This window comes from Podarcis raffonei, chromosome 3 (assembly GCF_027172205.1).
Source record: "Podarcis raffonei isolate rPodRaf1 chromosome 3, rPodRaf1.pri, whole genome shotgun sequence".
NCBI lineage: Eukaryota > Metazoa > Chordata > Lepidosauria > Squamata > Lacertidae > Podarcis > Podarcis raffonei.
Genome location: NC_070604.1, coordinates 52,556,636 through 52,568,711, shown reverse-complemented (window position 1 = coordinate 52,568,711; position 12,076 = coordinate 52,556,636). Strand labels below are relative to the sequence as shown.

At 42.3% G+C, this 12,076-nt stretch overlaps 1 long non-coding RNA gene across 2 annotated transcripts in view; it reads right to left on the bottom strand.

Annotated features, from left to right (window-relative positions):
* Positions 1 to 3,236: 3,236 nt before the first annotated feature.
* Positions 3,237 to 12,076, bottom strand: part of LOC128410409 (uncharacterized) — a 34,997-nt gene continuing 26,157 nt past the window's right edge. Inside the window, exons 2-3 of one of the 2 annotated variants that reach the window (XR_008329496.1) lie at positions 8,842 to 8,929; positions 3,237 to 3,293 (exon numbers count right to left, since the gene is read on the bottom strand). This is a non-coding gene — a long non-coding RNA (uncharacterized LOC128410409). The remainder of the gene's footprint in view (positions 3,294 to 8,841; positions 8,930 to 12,076) is intronic. The other variant, XR_008329497.1, reaches the window with a different exon arrangement.

The following is a 12,076-nucleotide window of genomic DNA, read 5'->3' as shown; positions in this document are numbered from 1 at the left end:
TAGAGTGCTCTGTATTTGTGATGCGACAGAACTCTGCATGCACACCTGCTCAGCTTTCAGAAATGGAGAATATACTCTGTGGAAGATGAAAGATTCTACATCCTATCTGCTGCACAGCATCTTTCCAGGGAAAAGAAGTCCTTGTTGCATATAGAAAGTACCATTTATTTGTTGAAGCCCTCACATATTCATCAATGTCTGAAATTATGTAGAAATTCCTTTTAAATCCATATTCAGGATGAGGAATGACGTGTACAATATTTCTCACTACTTAAAAAACTGGTGTACGTATGTGAGAGAGAATGACAGAGGGAGACTACAAGAGTTCTGACCATGATCTATGGTGGCATGCATAATTTTACATTGTATGTTTAGCATACTCATTCAAAGAACCATAGAATTGTAGAGTTGGAAGGAACCCCAAGAGGCATCTAGTCCAACCCCTTGCAATGCAGGAATCCTGCCCACAGCCTTCCTTGGGTGGGCTTGAACCACCAACCTTCTGGTTAATGGCCAGAGGCACTGATTCATTGCAGCACAGGTATATGAGCAGAGGTTGTACTGGTATTACAACAGATCATAGCACAATTTGACACGGTAAACACATGGGTAAAGCACACATGAGATTCTAATTTATTTGCTTTAACAAGAATGCCAATGAACCAGAGTTATGGGAGGAGCATGGTGTGAAGTCATAATATCTATTAAGCAACTGCAAGGCGTCACAGCAAAGAGGTATGTGTTGTCATAAGCACTTTTCATTCTAGGTACAGTGGTACCTCGGGTTACATACGCTTCAGGTTACAGACTCTGCTAACCCAGAAATAGTGCTTCAGGTTAAGAACTTTGCTTCAGGATGAAATTGTGCTCTGGCGGCACGGCAGCAGCAGGAGCCCCATTAGCGAAAGTGGTGCTTCAGGTTAAGAACAGTTTCAGGTTAAGAACAGACCTCTGGAACAAATTAAGTACTTAACCCGAGGTACCACTGTATAATGGTTCATTTGTGAAGGATTATCATCATGCAGTGAAACAATATTTTGAAAGCAAAATATGATTGCAAATGCACCAAGAAGATTAGTGTGGAATCCCACTAGTACTTAACCATTTCCCCCTGTTTGTTTAAATACAGTATTGTTGCATTTAAGGCTGTTAACAGCAAGTGGTTTGAACTAGTGAATACTTGTTAAAGGCCACCTGGGGTTTTGCTCTGTATGAGAGTAAAGGAACAAATCACCTCATGGATAAACAACAGGTCCTTCCCTTTCTGTTTTGTCTTTTCTGCATACGTGAAAGAAATATGCTCAACAATATGTAACCAAGGTGCCTACTTCTTCACTAGAGGGAGGAAATGAGCTGAGCTAACACAGTCAGCAGCAAGGACCTCAACAGAGAAGGCACCACGAGCTCAAACACCACAGTGGATTTCATTTAGGAATAAAAAAATCCAAAACGAAAACTACCATCTAAAACACTCTTCTGGCTAGTGTAACAAACCAGGTAAAACAACTTAAGACAGATAAAGTGAGATGTCAAACAATTAAAGCCACAAAGCCCAGCATCATAACTAAAAGCAGATCAAAATTAAAAGATCTCTAAATCCAATTTAAAAACTAGTATAGGAGGAGACAGATGGATATCTCTCAGGAGAGAGTTTGCAAACACAAATTTACCCCCACTTGCTATTCACACATTGTACACAGTGTGCACATGTTGAAACTGAGTAACCCCTAACTTATTCACAGCCCACCTTTCCTGCACACTCAACTATCCTGACAGCCTGACTCTCTGAAACCAGGTTATAGGAGGCATCAGAATTTTGAAGCTTGACATCTTTCAATTTTTTATATGACAGATCAAAAGCTTTCCATTAAATTCCAGTAGCTACAAGTTTGTGAAAAGTTGTGATACTTGCTATGTAAGTGATTTACGTCTTGACCACATTTTGTGGTCTTAAAAGTTTGCTTCTCATAAAGATGACATAGACTTTATATGAACGCTAAGAGTCAGGAAATGCTCAACGTACAAACGGGACCAACCAGTAAAACATCTGCTTCATTTAGATGGGAAATCTGTGCACTGGGGTCTTGGAATAAGTCTTTCTGTTGGCCAGTGGTGGTGAGGACTCATGTAAAGGCATACTTTTATATTTGGGGTGGGTGGTGAGAAACAATTTTTGTAGTGGGGCACAAGATTCACTGTAATGCCCAAAAGCATTGCTAGACTAAATTGCAGTCAATCAATCAATGTTCTTAATGAATTTTAAGAACATTTGTTGTAGTCACTACTTATACTTCACAATAACCACAGATACACGTGAGAAGGAATCACATGTATCCATAATGCAGGAAGTATCAAGCAGTACAGCACTCTTTGAGATCTGCAGTTGGGAAATATTTTTATTAGGACCAACCAAGCAACCTTCAGAGAGCACCAGGAAGCCATTCAAGCCAATGCCACTTCTCCGCTGATCATCTGAAACCTTTCACGCCTTTATCTGGTTTTGGAGACTGTCTTAATCTGTTCCCTTCAAATGTGAGATCTCAGAGACTTGAGTCTTTGAGGCACAAAGTACAATCGCTCCCAGTTCCTCCTTTGTGGGTGGGGGAAGAGATTTGTAAAATATATTTTCGTTCTGAAAGGAAAGAACCAGAAGTCACCCTAAAACAATTGATCTCTCTCTGTGGCCTATTCTCACAATAATAAACCTGTGTATAATTTCAGGTTGCAGTTGGAATTTCACTGAACTGAATGTTCCTCTGTATAATTATAAAAACATTCTTGCACATAGAGAGCAACTAGGTCAGGGAGAAGGCTGGGAGAAGCACCTTCTCTCTGAAATTTAGCTTTTCTGTATGAAAATGATTTGTTTGTTTGTTTTTGTGTTGAAGAGCATTTGAGCACCTGAGTCCCTATTTGCCATTTCAAGTACTAGGTATCTACCATGCCCTTCTGTTGCATCTTACTTGAAGTGACTTATAGCTCACAGATCTCAATATCTTTCTGCTAGCCTATGTGAATGTGTTCAGGCACGTGCTGTTCTGTATGAGTTACAAAGCTTACCAAATGGATGCTCCCACTTTCACTCCACTGTTGTTGTTGTTTAGTCGTGTCCGACTCTTCGTGACCTCATGGACCAGAGCACGCCAGGCACTCCTGTCTTCCACTGCCTCCCGCAGTTTGGTAAAACTCATGCTGGTAGCTTTGAGAACACTGTTCAGCCATCTTATCCTCTGTTGTCCCCTTCTCCACTGTAGCGAGTTATATATTTTGCAAGTTTTGCTCCGTAATTCCTGCTGAGAACAAACAAGTTGCTGTATTCAGTGGCAATAGTAAAACAACAAGTCTCAAAAACATAGCAAAGGTCTATTTTCAGTTTTTCTTGTGCTGGGCACACTCTCCTTAGCTGCATCAAGTTATGCCAAAATGCCACCACCATGTCTGGTGTACAGTGTTGGAGGAACCTGTTTGGATCATTCTTATTGACCTCTTAGGGAAGCATTTGGAGGCTGCCAAATCTGCCTGGCCTAATGCAATGCTATGTAGTAATCATGACAATGACATGTAAAAGACTCTAAACCACCCCCCCCCCGGCTTTAAGAAGTCAAAGCAGCTGTACAAAGAAGCTTGCTTGCTACATCTGTCTTGAGATGAACAGAGCCGCCTCATCTATCCCACCAATCCCATTTTTAACACTACCTCAGACCATGGGCTTTTCTTAGCCTACTGCACCTGCCCAGACTAGGCCTACAAAGAGATAGAGAGAGAGATGCATCTTATAAAAATAATAATTATGTGGCATTTCTTTCCTTCTTCTTTCCTTTTAAAGGTTGCTTCTGACAAATCTATCTATTTGGGGCAAATTGTCAGTGAGAAACTTCCGCTCGAACTCTTTGGGACAAAACTGGCTCTTTGAAAGGATAAATCCCATTGCATGAAGGCCCGAACAATGGCCAAATGTGTTGCTGTTGCCTTTGCTGCCACTGCTACTGCTGGGGCTGGGCCTCTGACAAAGGGCGGATTAATTGGTGCCGTGGCTGACTGGTTCGAGATGGCTCCACTCAGAGTGCGCTGCGGGGAGCCCCATTGACTGGGCCCCGAGTCCCACTTTTCACAAACTCCAAACAAAAGTCAATTTCTTTCTTATAAGGCAGGGGAGAAAGAGAGAGAGGGAGAGGGAGAGAGAGAGAAAATCACTTGGTGTTTGAGCTGGGGAAGGTGACTTGTTGGATTAGAGGACGTCATGCTCTCCCTGGCTGTCTCTCTCATGCTTTAATGTTATGTCTCCAAGAACACAAAAGTTAAAAGAGTGAGAGAGAGAGAGAGAGAGAGCAAAAGCAACTCATCTATTTCGATGAATATGTGACTTTCTCTCTGTTGTGCAAGTTAAACCTGGCATCCCATCTGAAGACTACTAAAGTGAAAACAACAGCATGAAGCTGGTAGTGTGTGTGCAATCCTATACATGGATACTCAGAAGTAAGTCCTAATGAGGTTGGTGGGTTGCTCCCAAGTAAGTGTCATAGGACTGGAGCGCAAAACTTATACTAGCTATTTCTATGGTGTTTTGATGGGCACTGAATGCTTCATTTATTTTAATAAGATCTTGAGAGAGGGTCCTGCTGCTTGTGGGATTACTGGAAATGTCTGCTATTTTAAAGACTTTTCCATAAGAGTTGTATCTTATTGCTGAACATCACAGCTGCATAAAACAGAATAGAAGTGTTTTTCTCAGAATGTAGTAACTCTACATAACTCAATGATACAGGCACCACCATCCTGCTTACAATGCCCTGTACTTTGAAAAATTGGATCTTGTATATTTTTTATTTTGCGAGGTAAACTGGGAAGCAGAAGTCAGCCAGCATGGATGCAAGTTTTACACAAACACCCCTTTGTCTTGGCACATCAGTGTAACATCAGGCACAGGGAAGACTGTTGGAGATGAAATTTCATAACTGGCACATTTTATATGCAGAGGAGAAATTTATGACTTAAACAGGAGTCAAATGGGAAGAAAGACGAAATCAAATGTGCCCAGCTCCCTGCAGATTTTGGTTTCCTGCAGTTTTTCAAGAGGCAGAGTTTAGAATAGATTTTTTTGTGTACTACTTAATTACCTCAGTCATTATGATGATTGCATAATAGTTGATTCCTCATGTCATCATCATATTCAGATTTTTTCTTTTCTTTTAAAAAACACCCTGTGATTCCCTGCATAACACCACACAAGAGGAAAGGACAAAAACACAGCCCATGCCGGCAGGATTTCTCGTTTCATTAGTGTAGTATAGTAATAGCTGTGGTCAACCTCCTTAGCATATGACAGTATCAAACATTGCAGGAGTTACCTGGGATGCACTCTCTTGGTGGTATTTTAAAAAGGGGAAATACGATTTTTCCATCATCCTTACAGGAATTTTCATGGTTTTTTTCATCTGTTTTGGCTGAATTTGTGTGGTATCAAGGGTTGGGTGGAAGCAGTAATTCAGTTCTTCTTCACTTATGCTAAAAGTCCTTAAAATATTGCTTTAGTTGCAATTATTTTGGATCTGAACTATGTTGTTATTTAAAAGAAAGAAACAAAAACAGCTGGAAACTCAAACCGATTAAGCTAGAGGATTCCCTCTACCAGTGATCTCAGGTGGTGAGTACTGAGCCAATAACTTTGCAGCCCAAACATGTCCACTGAGAAACAAGAAGCTGGCATCAACATCTTATAGATAACCTTGTGGTTTGCAGAAGTATACAAAATATTTTTTTAAAGCCCTAAAGGGACAACACTATGAGAGCAGAACACATTCAGTGACCACAAAGGTTAAGTGTCTGCTGGAAAAGAAAACTTGAAGCTGAGGGGATGGGATGGAATATCTTGAAGGAGCACATGGCTGGTGAGCTGGTTACCTAAAACCCTCAACAGGAATTCTCCTCTAAGGAGGAGCAGATGCACTGCAACACTTTGCTGAAGGTCATACTTGTAAGAACATAAAAGAGAACCTGCTGGATCAGGCCAATGGCCTATCTAGTCTAGCATCCAGTTCTCACAGTGACCAAACAGAAGCCTGTGAGAAGCCTGCAAGCAGGATCTGAGCACAAGAGCACTCTTCCCACTTGTGAATCCCAGCAACCGGCACTCAGAGGCTTCCTTTCTCAGACAGTGGAGGTATAACACTGACATCATGGCTAGCAACCATCAATAGCCTTGTCCTCCATGAATTTGTCTAATCCTCTTTTAAAGCCATCCAAGTTGGTGGCCATCGCCGCCTCCTGTGGGAGCAAACTTACTATGCACCATGTTCTTTCTTTTGTCTGTTCTGAACCCTCCAACATTCAGCTTCGTTTGGTATCAATGACTTGTAGTGTTATGAGAAGGGAGAAAAACTTTCCCCTTTCTACTTTCTCTATGCCCTGCATAATTTTCATGCACTCTTATCATGATGCCTCTTCCTCACCTTTTCTCTATACTAAAGAGGCCCAAATGCTACAACCTTTCCTCGTAGGGGAGTTGCTCCAGCCCCATAATTATTTTGCCAGAACTGTATGCAGTATTCCAAATGCAGCTGCAAAATAGATTTGTTATAATGGCATTCCGATATCAATCCCTTTTTCTAATGATCCTTAGCATGGAATTTGCCCTTCTCACAGCTGCCACACACTGGGCTAAATCATCTACCATGACCCCAAGGTCTCGTACCTGGTCAGTGACCAGCAGTTCAGACCCATTGAGCATATATGTGAAATTAAGATTTTTGTTTGCCCTCCACACATCACTTTACACTTGCTTACATTGCATTGTATTTGGCATTTTACTATCCATTCTCTCAGGTGCTTTTGGAGCTCTTCACAATCACTTCTTAACCACCCTGAGCAATTCAGTATTGTAAAAAACTTGGTCACCTCACTCCTAACTATAGATTATTTATGAATGTTAAAAGTACAGGTCTCATTACTGACCCTTGAGGGACCTCCACTTTCTACATCCTTCCACTGGGAGAACTGCCTCATTTATTCCTACTCTCTGCATCTTGTTATATAACCAGTTCCTGATCCACAAGATGACCTTCCCTCTTATGACTGCTAACATTACGTTCGAGAACCAAGGTACCACTGTACTAAAAAACAGACTAGGGCTGAGTGATATCTGGTTTTCAACATCATGATATATCAGCAGTTAAACATCATGATATTCTGATATATCCTGATGTCTGAAATTGGAGACCAGGTGTGGGGATGAAGGAAGGAGCAGCCGTGGAGATCGGATGGGTGGGAGAAGGAGACAAAGTGAAGTCACCTCCACTGCATGGTTTGAGTGGGAGGGGATGGCGATAGGGGGACAGCGGACAGGCAGTGGTGGTAGCCAGTGAAAATGTACTGGACACTGGACACTGTGGCTGCTGCTGCTGTCCTGCTAACTGAGAAAAGCTGCTCTGCCTCAGTGCCAGGGGAAGGTAGTGCCATGGTGCCTTGAAGTGAGGGCAACCAGCTGCCTTGTTCTCCATCAGCATGAGGGGAAGGCAGCACCTCCCAATTGGCTACCTTGTTTTCCCTCAGAGTGAGGGAAGGCAGCTCAGATCAGCAGTGCTATCGGCTGGTATCATCATGCAATATCGGAGGATCCTTGAAATCCGCTGCCCTGCTCTCCCTTGCATGAGGAGTGATATGCTGCTGCGCATTGCCGGGTCAAAATCATTATCGCGGTGTGATTTTTACCAACATATTGAAGAGTCACACAGCGCTAAAACAGACAATAAAATTTGTGATATTACCATTCAAAAATGACAAAAAATTAGTTGGGGGGAGGCAAGGGATGGGGTCGTGGGCTCTCTGGGTGCATTGTGTGGACCCCCAGGGTCCCTGGACCCCTAACTGGGAACCACTGCTTTAGTAGGTTACTGAGACAGGACTTATCCTTACAGCAGCCATGCATGTTCAGCTTCAGCAAAGCTTGTTCTTCTATATGGTTGGTTATTTTATATTTAATGATTCTTTCCTCCAGTTTTCCCAGGACAGAAATTAAGCTAACCAGCCTACAATTGACACTTTCCAGTCCTAAGCTGTTTGAATACTCTACCTATTTTTTAATTTATAAAACTCTCTCTGTTTATAGAATATTAAATGTCAGGAAGGAGGGTCGTAGCCTTCCTGCTAGGCTAGTTTTCTATGTGTGGGTATCTTATTCATACCTGCACACCATGTGCTGTAAACAATTGGCTAGTTACGTTGTCATATTCTGGACTCAGGGTATAACTTCAGGGATGATTTTCATCGGTGTAGTCTAAGCTGTTAACTAATTAAATAACCTTAGTTGCCTTTTGACTAATCCTGTAACAGTGCAATCCTATACAAGTCTGTGCAAAGGCAGACCCCACTGAATTTAATGGAATTTACTCCCAGGTAAGTAAATATAGGATTGCAGCCTAAATATATTTTCAGCTTCCCTAAACTTCAACGTGAGGATCTTTAGGTATTGAAGGAAGGATATTCGCTGGAGCTGGGTGGTGGCATTCAAATAGAATCCTTGCCTGACATGCTTCTGGTCTCTTAACACTCACTGTGTGCTCACGTCTAGATATCCTGTCCATCCATTGGTTTCTGAGCTCTCACTCCTTCCCCACCTGCCTAAGCAATCAAGACTGAACTCCTGGTTGGGATTCCATTCTTCTTTCTACACTAGCCTTCCCCAAGCTGTTGTTCTTCATATGTTTTGGACTACAACTCCCATCAGCCCTGGGCAGTATGGCTGATAATCAGGAACAATGGGAATTGTAGTTCACAATATCTGGGAAGGCTGCGCCAGCCCAAAGAATTAAAACAGTGTTTAGAAAGAGAGAAAGGCGGAAATACCTGCAACAAAGGGATGTGACAGACACTGCCTTCCTCCTTGGGCTGTGGATTTCAGCAGCTCTCTTTCACTTGTCTCCATGATTGGGCCCTTAGAGGACAGATGACAGTACAATGATTAACACCATTGACTCTGTCCCAACATTAATACGATTACCATTATCATTCTTCAACTAGCATAATCTATGGCTGAAGAAGGGCATGATAGCTCTGAGAACAGGCCTTATCATTTGTATCAAAGGTGGAGGAAAGATCAAGGAGAAAGAGGATGGAGAAGGAGCTGTTTGACCTCCCTGAAAGAAGGTCATTAATGATTTCTGTGAGAGCAGCTCCACTGGAGTGAAGTGTCTGAAACCAAACTGGAGAGCATCAGAGAGGAATAGAAATGAGTTCAAGAGACTGGGAGGAAATTCATCATGGAAAGACAAGAATGGCAAATCGGATGAGAAGATGAATGCAATGGCATTGGGAGAGATGGGAAAGGTTGAGAGGGTAAAACACAACAGCAGTGGCAGAAGATGTATAATGTAGTGGAGGTGGGGATATTTACTGAAAAGTGATAGACACTGTGAAATGCTTTAAATGCTTAAGTGCCAATATCATATTTATGTCGGCTCCTCATGAGCATGTCAGAAAGCACCATTATCCAGAGACTCCCACATTACCTTTTAGGGGATCCAAAGAAGCTAGCATAACCAAAGAAGCCACAATCTGAGGGCTATATGTGCCGAATTCCTCCTACTTTCTAAAATGTCCTTTACCAAGTATGAATTTGATTAGTTAACAGAATGATTGTTTAGAGAATGAAACCACTGACAACGGTAAGATAATAAAAGAGGACCATTGAGGCCAAGATTTCTAAATAAAAATAAACTGCATTTAAAGCCCAGAGTAGTGCTCTAATAGAATAAGTCTCTCCTTAACTACCAAATGCAGAATACTGGGTCTATGTGTTGCTTAACGGTGCTGGTGGTGGGATATAATATCACGTACAAGGCACTGTTGATTTCAAGGTTCATAAGATCATGTTGGTATTGCTTTGCTTCTGTATACTACGTTTAAGCACAGCGATGACTGTGAAAGGTTAATTTGTGTGACCAATTGGTTCATTAACTGCCATTAAAAAGTCTTTTTGAAAACAAAACAAAACAAAATGGCTTCCGTGAAACAATGTATGGAGTGAATAAGGCATATCCTGTTGTCAGGATACATGTTTGAGGCGATTATCTAGATAACGGATTTTTTGAAATTTTTTTAGCTGAAAGCAGCAGCTATATCCATGAGATATAATGCGGTAACAGATGAGGAATTCAGAGGTCTGGGGAAGACAGAGAGGTTTTGTCTGCTCTGCTTTCCCGCTGACTTCTTCACCCACTAGATAATGGGGAGACCTACTACCAAAATGCTCTTGGGATGTGGCACTGGGCTTCCTCAGAGTTCCCTCACCTGGTTACTGTACGAACCTTTGTGGGAAAGGGGATCCAGCGGAGGTAGAGATGTTCCCTGGGACTTTCAAGGCTGAGCCATGGACTGCTCTTCACTGAGAAGCTATAGCAACATGGATCGTCTGATGGGGGTAATGTTAAGCATTGCAGTTCCTGACAGAGACACAGTGCTGGACCTCTTCAAAGTTTCTTCAACTCGCCCCTGTAAACTGAAGACTGGGGTGAGTTTGCTTCTTCTTTTCCTCATCCTGAAGGGCCATCATGAGTAATTATATCAAGCTCAGGTGATTGAAACAGCAAACAAGGTCCAAAGAGCACTAGCCCCACTATGGGATTGGGACTGGATGAGTGAGCACTTTATGTGGAGTGGGAATGAGCAAGCATATTATGAGTAATTTACTTGGCACCTTGAAGCAACCCATATTTCACAGCTCTGCTGACCACAAGCAGCAGAACAATCTTTTGGCCACTGGCAATCTGAGAGTTGTGTGGTAGCAGGGAGGCAATTGTAACTTGTCCAAAGTCTCTGCCTGGGATAGAAACTCACCAGCCCCACTGAAGCTGTTTTCCCCCCTTCAATTGTTTACATATTGGAAATGGGCTTACAAATAGATGGGTAAATAAAAATACAGCATGCAGCTCTTCTATACTATAAAGATGGTCTTTTCAGTGCGAGTTAGATGTGAGTAACTAGAGAGAGGGTGGCACTGTGGTCTAAACCACTGAGCCTCTTGGGCATGCCGATCAGAAGGTTGGCAGTTCGAATCCCTGCGACGGTGTGAACTCCCATTGCTCTGTCCCAGCTTCTGGCAACCTAGCAGTTTGAAAATATAACAGCGCAAGTAGATAAATAGGTACCGCTGTGGCAGGAAGGTAAAGGTCGTTTCCGTGTGCTCTGGCTTTCATGTTCCGTTGTGCCCGAAGCGGTTTAGTCATGCTGGCCACATGACCTGGAAAGCTGTCTGCAGACAAACACCAACTCCCTCAGCCTGAAAAGTGAGATGAGCGCAGCAAACCCATAGCCGCCTTTGATTGGACTTAACTGTTCGGGGTCCTTTACCTTTACCTTTTAACTATAAAGACTATTATATAACAGAGCAGAATTCATCTATAAGCTTCATATTCTACTTATTAAATCAGCCTTTCTCAACCCTGGGTTCCCAGAAGTTGCTAGACTACAACTTCCAACATCCCTGACCACTGGTCCAAGCTTGGGATGATGGGAGTTGTAGTCCAACAACATCTGGGGACTCAAGGTTGGGAAATGTTGTATTAGACACTTCCTCCTAGGAGCCTAGGATAGCATACAAGGTTCATCCCAAGGTTCTATGATGTAGGTTAGCCTGAGAGGGAATGACTAGCCAAGATCATCCAGCAAGCTCCATGGCTGAGTAGGGATTTGAGACTGAAATTCTCTGGTTCTGTTTCAATGCTCAAATCACCTATACCACATGGGCTCTATTAGTCCATTAATCAACCAGGCACAAGGTAAATGCAACACTACAAACTCCTGGGCCATATTTCAGCCTAATTGGTTCATTTCAAGTACGTTAAGTCCTGTAATGGTATGACAGACCTTATATTACCGGTATTTAATGATTTATAATATTATTGTGGATGATTCAAGGGGGGCAACTGAAATGCAGATGCCAGCAACGTACAGTTAATACATTTTACATACAGAAATTAGTCATGTAGGTCAATATCTTTATACTTTTGCATTTTGGTTGGATCATAATTTTTGAAGGAAAAATATTTGCCCTTTCTACTTTCACTTCAAAAAACCAGAATCA